At 42.9% G+C, this 12,970-nt stretch overlaps 1 protein-coding gene across 4 annotated transcripts in view; it reads right to left on the bottom strand.

Annotated features, from left to right (window-relative positions):
• The window catches only part of TIAM1 (TIAM Rac1 associated GEF 1), a 291,994-nt gene that overhangs the window by 222,895 nt on the left and 56,129 nt on the right, over positions 1-12,970 (bottom strand). The window contains exon 1 of one of the 4 annotated variants that reach the window (XM_075854543.1): positions 7,200-7,221. The exons of the other annotated variants lie outside the window; for them this stretch is intronic. The gene's annotated coding sequence lies outside the window, so the exon portion shown is untranslated. Of the gene's footprint in view, positions 1-7,199; positions 7,222-12,970 lie in introns of those variants that run through there. 4 annotated transcript variants of the gene reach the window in all.

The raw sequence follows: 12,970 nt of genomic DNA, 5'->3' as shown, positions 1-12,970 counted from the left end.
AACGGAGCAATGTTAGTTTAGTATGGGGACAAACAATTGTTACTACGATTGCTCGTCCCCATGCATTTGCATCATGTCGGCAGCACATCTCCCTGCTTACGATATAGCGACGTCATACGTTACACAATGTGCACATATATGGCACAGGGGAATTGGAATAATATTTTCCTAAAAATGAATCCTCTATTAAAACAAAATACCTCACAACAGAGCATGAAAACATATATATATATATATATGAGGAAAAGCTGTATTGTTTTCCCGCTTGACCATTTTTCCCCAAAATAAGACCTACAAAATACTCCTTTTCCTTTGCACCAGTTTGGACATATCCCCTCCACTGACTGCAATTTTGACATCGGACTGAGTGGGAAAGGGAAACCCCCCAGGCGGGCAGAGGGCCTGCTCAGGATAGGAGCGTTGTGAATAAAGAAAGTTGCCAAATGGAAATCTTATTGCCCATCCTTAGCCCAAAATGTCTGCTCTCAGGCCCCCCACAACAACATTTAAGTGCACAGTAAACAGAGATAAGAGACAAGGTTTGGGGTCCCTATAAAATTATGAAAACAAAATAAAGCAATGAGCAATTCGTTAAAACAATTCTAGACAGACACAGGGGGCTTCACGGTCCAGTCACAGCAGACATGTCGGTTTAATGTCGCATCCCCGTCTCATTGTGTCAAGGGACGACTGCGCCATCTTCTGCCCGTCACAAAATAAATTACACATTATTGGTGGGGTCAATACAAGAAAAGAAAAACAATGGAGTAAGCAGTCATATGAATCTCCATGTGTCTCCAGAGTATTAAGGTTTTAATTGCCTGTAAATTAGTCAACCGCAATTAATAATGTAAGAGTCTCCCTTAACAATTGCAAGCAAAACGCTACCTGCCATCGAAAAGAAATAAATGTTGTAAAATGGGTTTTAAATGTTAGAACAGATGGCATTTTTACCCAGGATGAAATTAATTCTATGAAATAAAACAAACTAATATAGAAATAGAGTCCTGGGAACCGTGGCTTAAAGGGGAACGTGCACCAGATCCAGGATTTTATAATATATACCGTTTACATATCCCAAGACCCTGTTCACATCATGGTTGTAGTTGCATACAAAAGGTGAACGCATACTGGAAAATTTCCTTAAGTTTCTATAGGGCGCAGAGAGTAATTTGGGCATCAGTTTGACAGGCTTATTGGTCGTCCGGATATTTTTTTTTTCTGAGTCATAATAATGGCGAGAAATAGCGTTACTCCTCATGTACACACGTATGGCAGCTTATTCCGAAAAGTCACCTAAAAAGTTAGGCGCGCTTTAAGCAGTACTGCATCTGTTTCTGCAATCTATGGGGCCTCCTGGAGGATTGTTTAACCCCCTGACTTCCAATAGTGGATATATCAAATCGCAGACAGGTGCTGGTTTCTTCACAGTGAAGGACGTTACTGCAATCTCGTAGATCCCAATAAAAGGAAAAAAATACAAAGTGATCAAAGAGTCAAGTATGACAAAATGGTACCAATAGAAACTACAGCTCGTCCCACAAAAAAAACAAAGCCCCCAAATCGGCGAAAAAAAAAAAAAAAGTTATGGCCCTCAGAATACGGCGAGAAACATATTGTTTTTTCCTAGTAAAACTTAAAATAAACAACTATTGAAAAATTGGTATTGCCCCGCAGAATGTAACATTCTATTTTTACCGCACGGTGAACGCCGTTAAAAACAAAACCCCCAAACAATGGAGGAATTGATGTTTTTTTCCCCATTGCACGCCCAAAGACAAATTTTTTCCACATTCCCGCAAAAAAAAAAAAAAAAACAAGCCCTCATAAGGCTTTATAGACAGAAAAAGGGAAAAAAAAAAAAAAAGTTAAGGCTTTTAGAAGGTGGGGAGTAAAAAAAACAAAAAGTGAAAAAAAAAAAAAAAAAACGACTCCGGCAGGAAGGGGTTCATGAGGACCTGTCCGCTTTGCGGACAGGTCTGTTTTAATAAATCCTTGTAATCACCATGAAATATAAATCTCAGCGCATCGTTTCTTAGAACTCTGCATTGTCGTTCCTCTGTTCGGGTAAGTTCACACGTAGCGTAACTACTGCAGATTTTCCACAACAAATTTTGTTGTGGAAAATCCGTAGAATATTACAGTAGCGGCAAAGTGGATGAGATTTGAACAAACCTCATCCACATGCTCAGAAATTGACCTGCGGTGCGTTTTTTTTAATCCTCAGCATGTCAATTGTATTTGCGTAATCGCTGTTTATTTGTTGCGGGTTTTCCCCCATTCAATTCAATGGGTAGTCAAAACTTACAGTAAATAACAGATGTTGCGGGGTTTTTTGCAACGGAAAAAAAAGCAATTCCACCACCACAAAATTTTTTAAAAAATGCAGAAAAAAAATTTTTTTTTTTATATTTACCCAGAATTCTGTGCTTCTTCGTCCAGGACAGCCTCCTGGGAGGACGTTTCATCCCATGTGACCACTGCAGCCAATCACAGGCTGCAGAGGAACGCGTCGCCGTGGCTACCTAAGTATCAACATTTTTTTATGTGCAGTTTTCAGCAGCAGACATTCAGGCCGAAAAACTGCAACACAATGTGGTGCGTTTTTTCGTCCGGAATTCCCTGCGTTGCCGAGGGCGGATACGCTGTGTGCTTTTACGCAGCGCATCCACCCTGTGTGAACAAAGCCTTAATCTTCCTGAAAATGTATGAATAAATTCACAACTAATCGTTATCATACCCCGTATCAATAGGGTCTGTCCCTGCACAGTCTAAGGGTATATTCACACACATTTCTGGGATAAATGACATGGGAACGGTCTTCCTATGTCATTCATCCTAAAAATGTGTGTGAATATACCCTAGACCAGGGGTCATCTGTAGCCTGCGGGACACAGAGCCGCTAGTACAGGCTCTGCTCTGGGAAATCCCCCGACACCGCTGTCCACATATGGACAGCGATGTCTGGGACTACCCCAGAGCTGGAGTCCCATGCAGAGCGCTAGTATCAGCTCTGCTTCAGCACTCTGTGGAATTCCCTGACATCGCTGTCCATATATGGACAGGGTTGTCAGGGTCTTCCCAAGAGCGGAGTCCCGAGCAGAGCGCTAGTACAGGCTCTGCACCGGGACTCTGGGGAATCCCCTGACATCGCTGTTCTCATATTGACAGCAATGTCTGAGGCTTCCCCAGAGCCCCGTGCAGAGCGCTAGTATAGGCTCTGCTCCGGGACTCTGTGGAATTCCCTGACATCGCTGTCCATACAGCGACAGTGATGTCAGGGGCATCCCCAGAGCAGGAGTCCCAGTGATGTCAGGAGCACAGCTGGAGTCCCAGGAAGAGCCTACTAGCGCTCTGCCCAGGACTCCAGCTCTGGGGTTGCCCCTGATATCACATTCCCGTCCAGGAGAATCCCCTGACGTCACAGTTTTTTGGACAGTGACATCAGGGGCTCCAACAGCAAAGGAATCCCCAGCCAAAGCGTCGGCAACGCTCCGGCTGGGGATTCCACTCCTAGAGGGAGCGCCAATGGAGCCATCTACTTGGGGTGTGTGTGGCAGCACATCTACAGGGGGCACTTTGGCAGCACATCTACAGGGGGCACTGTGGCAGCACATCTACAGGTGGCACTATCTAAAAAGGGGCTGCCCAATCTTGACATGTGTGTCTGCCAAACACTGCCAACTGAGCCGCATTTAGTGACAAACTGGATTGTTGGAATAAGCACGTGGAGAATTCTCTCAAATTTTAAACCTAGCGCTATTATTATAGTAATGTAGTATTAGTATTATAGTAATATAGTGTTAAAGTAGATCAAATAAATAATGAATTAATAATAATTTTGTATTATATGAAATTTGAAAGTAATGCGGCCCGTCAACTTCCCATTTTTTCTTTATGTGGCCCACTTACCCGGCCGAGTTTGAGACCCCTGCCTTAGACTGTGCAGGGATGAACGTAACTATTGTTACGGAATGGTCATTTCATATGGATGGTAAATATTTATTAAAAAAACAGATATACCAGGAGAACTGGATCCATAAAGGTCAATGCACACGATGCCTATTACGTGCGGTAAAACCGCAAAGTAATACAGAACCAGGATAGGATGTACACGCTGCAGTATTTTTCCGTGCCTCATATTTTTGGAACCGCAGCATGTCAATTTATCGCGCAATTCTGCTTGCAAATTTTATCTCCCTAGTTCTGGAGAAATAAACAGCAAAACCTGCAGCATGAAAACGCCGCGATTTACGCAGCAAAAAGCGCAACGTGTACATGTAACCTAACGGGTCACGTTTCTGTACAGCTTTTATTCCGATCCTCCAGATGAGCTCTTTGTGATTACACCAGTGGTCACTTTCCCTCCCGTCAACCTCTTCATGTTTTACACCAGTACGAGGGGATGTATACATGCATATACTTCCATCTAATGTTTAGGATTTTCAATGCCAGTAAGAGGTTACAGTACAGGAATATTGTGGTGTTCAGACCAGCAGAACAAACAAGCCACCCGAGGTGTGGCTGGCAGGATTTGGGCAATGTTTGAAGGTTAATAAATTCAGATCTGCCCACTTACCACTTTCACACCTATTCACTTTGACAATTAAGCCGCAGGTGGTGACCTAGTTATTCTCCTTGATCCTGACTGAAATATAAGTCAGCAAGTGCAAAAAAATATTAATTTCAAATAAAATACGCTATAGTTTGAAGTGAACGTGGAACTCGGCCAGATGGGATTTATTAAGAGATTGTTCCATGGAAAAAAAATTTAATCTTGGTGGGAACGTTGCCTTCGCCATGTGATGATCGTTTTGCTCAGTAGCAGGTCACTGTATTTGACGCTCATCTTACACAAAGCACTGCGACTATATTACATGGTTTCGAAAACTAAAATAAAAAAACGATTCATTTTTAGTCTTGAGTGCAGTACCAACGTGCAGCCTGTAGGTGTCAATGGTGACATATTAGAATTGCAGCCAAACGGAAGGGCTTACAATGCATCAAGAAGGTAACTACCCTCAAATATACAATGTACTCACCCCAAAATACATCATTCCTATACTGGTATGTTATACAGGCGATAGATCAGATAATCCTATTTTTTCTATAGTACTGTGGTTGCCATTGGAGCAAAACATCAGTCAATGGGATCTACACCGATCATCCATAACATTAGAACCACCTGCCTTAGGGTATGTTCACACGCACTAATTACGGACGTAATTCGGGCGTTTTTGCCCCGAATTACGTCCGAAAATAGCGCCTCAATAGCGCTGACAAACATCTGCCCTTTGAAAGCAATGGGCAGACGTTTGTCTGTTCACACGAGGCGTAATTTACGCGCCGCTGTCAAATGACGGCGCGTAAATAGACGCCCGCGTCAAAGAAGTGACCTGTCACTTCTTTGGCCGTAATTGGAGCCGCTATTCATTGACTCCAATGAATAGCAGCGCCAAGTACGTCCGTATTGGACGCGGCGTTCAAGCGCCTGCACATGCCGTTACGGCTGAAATTACGGGGATGTTTTCAGGCTGAAACATCCCCGTAATTTCATCCGTTACGGACGCCCTCGTGTGAACATACCCTAATACTGCGTAGGTTCCCATCAAAACAGCCCTGACCCATAGAGACTCCCAACAAGACCTCTGAAGGTGTCCTGTGATATCTGCCATCGAGATTTAGCAGCTGATCCTTTAAAGGGAACCGGTCACCAGCATTTCACATAATAAACCAGCAATACCTGGTGGAAGTGGGTGAAAAATCATTTTTATGTAATTATAATAAGTCGGCTCTGTAACTTTAGTATTCCGTTTTTTTGTGTTCCCGCACCGTATGCTAATGAGCATAAGAGTCATATCTTCATTCCTCAAGCCTTTGAGTTAACCCCGCCTCCTTAATTTTGATTGACAGCTCCTCGTCTCACCCCAGCACACAAAATCCCGCGCTTGAGCATAAATGTTCTGGTGCACACAACGGGACATCATAGCGGCGCATGCACTTTAACTAGATTTGGGACCCGGACGGAGCAGGGAAGGGTGTCTGACTATACATTATGGGCGCATGCACGCTATCTCAGATGAGATTTCAGCATTCAGGGTGGCACAGTTTTCGGCGGTGGGCGGGCAACAGGAGAGGAACGAACAAGACCGCCGGATTATTACCATAAAAGGCGCAAAATGTTTTCACACCGTTATTTACAGTAGTATATGAGGAAGTTGCGTAACTTTTCATTATACAATGAAAACCTGATAGATATGAGAGAGAGATAGATATGAGAGAGAGAGAGAGAGAGAGATATGAGAGAGAGAGAGAGATATGAGAGAGAGAGAGAGAGAGAGAGAGAGAGAGAGAGAGAGAGAGAGAGAGAGAGAGAGAGAGAGAGAGAGAGAGAGAGAGAGAGAGAGAGAGAGAGAGAGAGAGAGAGAGAGAGAGATATGAGAGAGATAGAGAGGGATAGATAGAGATATGAGAGAGAGAGAGAGAGAGATATGAGAGAGAAAGAGATATGAGAAAGAGATATGAGAGAGAGAGATAGATCTCCAAAGAAGCAATAATGTATCCAATATTAACTGCATTTCTGAAAGAGGCAAGATGGAACGGTGACACCTGTAGACCATTCCTCATGGTCACATTTACAACGCACGTGTTGCAAAGGATCATATTCCCTTCAAATAGCCCAGACAGAACTCGCAGATGTATCAGCAAGGGGATAGTAAAAAATTCAATGCAACCCCCGCACAGCTACGAGGTACTGTACAGTGCATTTTTTTTATTAAATTGATGATTTATACTGAACTTTTCCTATAAGACCCCTCCATATTTTGGGTAATACTCTATAAATCCATTAAAGGGCCGGTTTATTGCTCATGAGACGCGAGGCTGCATTAAGGGAGGGTCTGTCTAACCAGAGCTGCTTTGTGTCTCGATCAGACCGTTAACTTTCCACCGTTCACATATCCTGGTATAACGGCCGGGGGGGTGGACGTAAAGAAAGCAGTTCTTTGTGAGGTGCTTATATAAGGAGCTCTGTGCAACCTTAAGACATGGACAGATGGAGGAATGAACAGTTACTGTGTTTGCCTAAAAGGTGTTACAGCGTTCCGTATTATTTATGTCCAACCCGCTCGAATATATAAAAACATGGGGGCTCCAGGGACAAAAATACAAAGAGAAACTGTGAGCTCTGGAATACTGACCTCTATGGTATGGGTGGTGGCAATGGCAGATAACGGCCGGTCCGGTCAACCAAGATTTCCATGAATGGGACGTTATTAAACCCTGGACGTAGAGTAGAGGAAGCCGCTATGATGTTCTTCACAACTGAAAGTAGCGAAGGAGGAATGGTTGAAAGTCCGCGCCATATTTATAAAGTTAATGCATGCTTTTCCAATCCAATTTTTTGGTTGTAAATGTGCAAATATGGAAGCTGGCCTTTTTATCCATAGAAATCCATCAAGATTAAGAAATGTTGCTATGGGCAATAAAGCCAGATATTGTACAACGTCACCGTAGGAGGCCAGACTACACGCAGAGAAGACGGAGGGGGCAAGTATGAACAGCTTTCTTCCCCAGCGGAAATTCCATTAGGAAAAAAAATAAAAATAATTGAAAAAACGCACCACAATGTACTGCGGGTTCCATGTTGGACACGCGGCGTGATTTTTACGCAGCGTGTCACTGTGACGACACCTCCCTCTGCCAGTTCTGTGCCAATCCAGAGATTAAGAGGGGAATTTACATTCTCTCTAACAGTTTTTTGATGTAGAAAAGTCACAAATGCCTATGCAAATAATTTGGACTTAAGGCATTTATGCCACTTTACTAAAAGTGGGTGGGGCTTAGCTTTCTATGGTCCGACAAATTCACCATCATTTACACCAGAAGCGGGTGTAAATTATAGCACAAATCTACTCCAGCTTGTACTGTGATCTATTTATTGCAATCGTTAAACACATAGGTGTACGACATCTACACGTTCCCACCAGTAACAAACAAACGGTAGTAACACTGTAGGAAAGCAAGAAAAAAAAAAGTTGCTCCCTCCCTATATGTTCCCATATACGATCCCCTTTAAAAGGGGAACTCTGGTGAAAACTGAAATGTCCCAGTCAAACATTGAGTCCTTCAAAAAAGTTATTTAAGCCTCTGCTCAGATATGCGGTTTTTACCGCAACGCGTGAACCAAGCCTTGCTAAATCAACCAGTTAACCAATTACAATTGACAATTGGGTTAAATTTCACAAGCCACAGCCGGGCATGATTACTGCCAGACATATTGAATCTAAAACAGAACCTGTTTGTAGCCCTCTTCACATTGCCAAAGACTGAAAGGCTATATTCACACATCGCGATTTCTTGCAGACTTTTAAGCCAAAACCAGAAGTGGTTTCAAAAGGAATGGGAAATATATAAAGGAAAAACGTCTTTCTCCAGGATCCACTTCTGGCTTTGCAACAAAAAATCTAAACAAAATAGTGATGTGTGAACATAGCCAAAAAGCAGCACATGATACCACGCTCTAAGGCTTTATTCACACAAACGTGTCCATTTTGCGCGGGTAAAAAAAAACGCAGCGTTTTTCCTGCATTGCAGTCTTGTGTGATGCGTATCTCACACGTTTTTTACATCAGCAAAAAAAACCTGAAGGAGGGGTTTTATTTCTTCCTAATTTCTTTAGCAACTGGTGCGTGAAAAACACGGACAGCCCACGCATGATGTCCGTGAGCTGTCCAGTTTTTTCACGCACCTATTGACTTCAATGGGTTTGTGATGCGCAAAAAACAAGTATAGGACATACAGCGAGTTTCACGCAGCATGAAAAAAAACAATGAATTTCTGAATGGACCCATTGAATTGCATAGGTCCGTGTGACGTGCGTTGTTTGAAAGCGCATAACAGACGTGAAATACGCTCGTGTGAATAAGGCCTCGGGGCATGCTCACACGGCTTATTTTGGAGCACATAACATTCGTATAATGCTCCGAAATACACCTGCAAACACCGTTCCATTGAAGTCAATGTTAAATACACTGTCGTTTATAGAAGTGCATTTTTACGCCAATGAATTAAAACACAGCCAATTAAAAATACGCTTCAAAAACATTTGCAAAAATAAAAAACATTTAAAAACCAGCTAAAAAATGCCTGGGTTTCAGAGGCGGTTTTCCCTTGAAATCAGCCTTGTATTTCTCAGCCTGATCCTATGCTGTGTAAACACACCCTAAAGAGATTCAAATACAGATGCCAAGCCAAGTCATCGAAATCTTCCAGTCTGGAAAGGGTTACAAAGCCAATGCTAAGGCCACGGCGATAGACTTTTTGTAGTGCTGCCGATTGATTTTAGCTATTGAGCGACAGCTGCAGCCCAAATGGATGTATGGAGTTGCATGAAATCTTGTGTACTGAAGCCGTCACCCGAGTTGAAATCAATCAGTAGCGATACAAAAAGTCTGTGTAGCCCTCAGCCGGATTCACAAGACCGTGTCTGTTTTGCACCCGCAAAAAACGGACCATATTTAATAGTTCCGTGTGCCATCAATTAGTGTTTGTTCCGTGTGGCATCAGTTTTTAATGTCAGCGTTGGTGAATTTTTTCCTCTCCACTTCTTTAGCAACTGGTGCGTGAAACACGGACAGCATACGGATGATGTCCATGTGCCGTCCATGATTTTCACTCACCCATAGACTTCAATAGGCAACGTGGTCCGCAAAACAGACCAGAATAGGAGATGCACTCAATGGAAATGCACCACGGGAAAAATCACAGAGATCTGAATAGCCCCATTAAATTGCATAAGTCCATGTGCTGTCCGTTTTTGGGGGGTTTTTTTTAACAGAAAGCACAGGGACGTATACAACGTTCGTCTGAATAAGGCTCTGGGACTCCAGCGAACCAGTGAGAGCCATTAACCACGAATGGAGAAAACGTGGAACAGTGGTGAACCTCCCAGGAGTGGCCGGCCTACCAAAATTTCATCCAGGAGGTCACCATAAATCCAAGACACACATATGAAGGACTGCAGGCCTCACTTGCCTCAGTTAAGGTCAATGTACAACATTCCGTAATAAAAATAAGAAACTGGGCAAACATGGCATCCATGGGAGAGTTGAAAGGCACAAAACCACTGCGGACCACAAACACAAAGGCTCGTCTTGCCTTTGCCAAAAAAGTATCTAGATGACCCCCCAAGACTTTTGGGATAATATTCTGTGGACTGATGAGCCAAAGGTGTCCCTTTTTGGTAGACATGGGTTTCATTACATCTGGTGTTAAGTGAACACCACATTCCACCATAAAAACATCCTACCAAAAGTCAAACATGGTGGTGGTAAAGGGATGGTAATGTGATGGTCTGGGGCTGCTTGGCTTCTGCAGACCCTGGACAACCTGTCATAATTGATATTACCATGAATTCTGCTCTCAGAAAATCCTAAAGGAGAACGTCGGCCCATCAGTTTGTGACCTAAAGAGCAGTTGGACAATGATTCGAATCAACAAGCAAGTCCACCTCAATGAATGGCTCAAAAGAACAAAATGTAGGCTTTAGGCCATGTTCACACAGGAAGGATATGCTGCGTAAAAGCACACAGCATATGTGCCATGGGGGAAGCGGGGAATTCCGGCCTGAAAAAATGCACCAAATTGTGGTGCAGTTTTTTGGCCGGAATGTCTGTTGCAGAAAAACTACACGTAGGAAAACAAAAAACACATACTTACCCTCTGACGTCCTGCAGCCGGGCCTCCTGGGATGACGTTTAATCCCATGTGACCGCTGCAGCCAATCACATGGGATGAATAGACTTCCCAGCAGGCCGGCCAGGACGTATAAGATTTTTTTTTTACATTTTCTGAGTTGTGTTTTTTGCGGTAGAAAATCAGCTTTTCCACTACAAAAAAACCCCGCAACATCTGTTAGTTGTTGCAGGTTTTACCTCCCCATTGAATTCAACGGGGAAAATTTGCAACACAACAGTAGCGATTACGCAAATACAATTGACCTGCTGCGGATCAAAAAAACGTACCACAGGTCAATTTGAGAGTTTTTTTTTTCTGTTTATCATTTATGCAGCGTGTGGATGAGATTTTTTATAATCGTATCCACTTTGCTACTGTATTATGAGGTGTATAAATCCGCAGTATTTACACTGCGTGTGAATTTACCCGTAGAGTGGCTGTGTGAAAGTCCTGACTACTATCCCATTGAAAAAAACCTCCAATACAGCTGAATTAAAACAAAGAGCGGGTCAAAATAGGTCCACAGCGGTAAAAAAAAAAAAAAATACCTCATCGCAAGTGATCAGGAACATTTGATTACAGTGGTTACTGGCGGCACAACCCGTTATTAGGTTAATGAGGACAATTACTTTTTGACATGGCTGATCGAGGTCTGGAATAATTCCTTCCCCTCAATAAATGGAATAATCATTTAAAAGACGCATTTCGTATTTAGTCGCGTTTTCTTATATGAAGGCTCAAATATTATGGGAAGATTTACAAATTGTACTATTATTCCTATGGTTAAATAAGATGGCGGGCAGGCTTTATAGGGTTACATGAAGTTACCGCACGGCCTTCTGTTCGTGAATTTCCATTATCTGCTCTGTTTGTTCTGTGCTTTTCTATTAGACCTGACGTTTACTCCGGCATATACAAGCCCATTTACAGTGAGTCTTTTCATGTGATCTGCGGCACGGTCTTGTACATTTATAGATCGCGCAGGCTGTTGGCAGTGATGCAGACGTAATACGACAGCCTCTCATGACAACGCACTGATCTCGCTAATAATGCAGCGCCAGAGGCTTTCTGGCAGATGTCACCTCTGTTCTCCCGGCTTTCGGGGAGTCACCTGTGTAACGATGTTGCGTTCATTAGACTAGATTTAAAAGCATAGCCGCCCCTCCCCCAAAAAAAATCCAATGGTGACAGCCGAGTTATATATAGAGGATATGGCACGTGGATTGATGTTGGAACCCATGATATGTGCCAGTGACAGAGCTTTATCAGAAAGCCGGGCCGGATATTGGGTAAGACAAGTTGTCTGGTTAATATCCATGCGCCAAAGTGCATTGTACTTGGTCACTTTTATATGTATGTACGGTGCTGTGAAAAATTATTTGCTCCTCACTCAACTTCTTCAATTTTTGCTTATTTGTCACATTTAAATGTTTCAGATCATCCAACTAATGTAAAAAGGGTTATCCAGCAGAAAAAAAACAAAAAAACGACTGTCTAAAACGCAATGAAACCTCATTATACTTTGCCCCATTGCTTTAAAATGAAAACATTGAGGCAATTTTATTTCTTCCATAACCCCTTTTGGGTGCCCACACTGCTGCTCAATTTCCTTCTATGAGACAGAACGGAGTCTTTCATCGAAACACTGAAAGACTACAAGTCCCCGCATCCTCCATTTTCCACTGCACCATTCTTTGACTTTCAGACTGCGCATGCGCTGCTAGGGAACGCAGAGATTGGGTATGCAGACCTGACCGCAAGCTGTACTTGGTTATACAGATAAGCCTCACCCACCTGTTAGTGTAGGGACGTCATCGCATGACCGCAAGGGGCTGGCAATCTTACTCTGTTAAGTCCCTTGCGGTCACATGATCGCTAACAATCCGACACCAACAAGAGGGGAAGGAAGCCCTCAATCACGTGGCGCTGCGTCGATGCGTCACAGCACAGGAAGAAACTACAGAACTTCCTGTGCCACGTGACGGATGACGGGATCGGTGCAATGTGGCATATTTTATAAAACATGTAAATTAGCAAATGCACTATTTTTTTTTTACAGCTTAACATATTCGTAAAAAGCATTCCCTCTGGATAATCCCTTTAAAGGACCTAGGATAATTTTGGCCTTCAGAATCCAAAAACATTTTTTGTTTTTTTTGTCGCACCACATTCTAAATTGTAGCTTATTTACTTCTAGGGTAAGTTTACACGTAGCATAAATACTGAAGACTAT

This window comes from Rhinoderma darwinii, chromosome 2 (assembly GCF_050947455.1).
Source record: "Rhinoderma darwinii isolate aRhiDar2 chromosome 2, aRhiDar2.hap1, whole genome shotgun sequence".
NCBI lineage: Eukaryota > Metazoa > Chordata > Amphibia > Anura > Rhinodermatidae > Rhinoderma > Rhinoderma darwinii.
The sequence above is the reverse complement of the archived record's forward strand: the minus strand, read 5'-3'. Positions and strand labels throughout refer to the sequence as shown.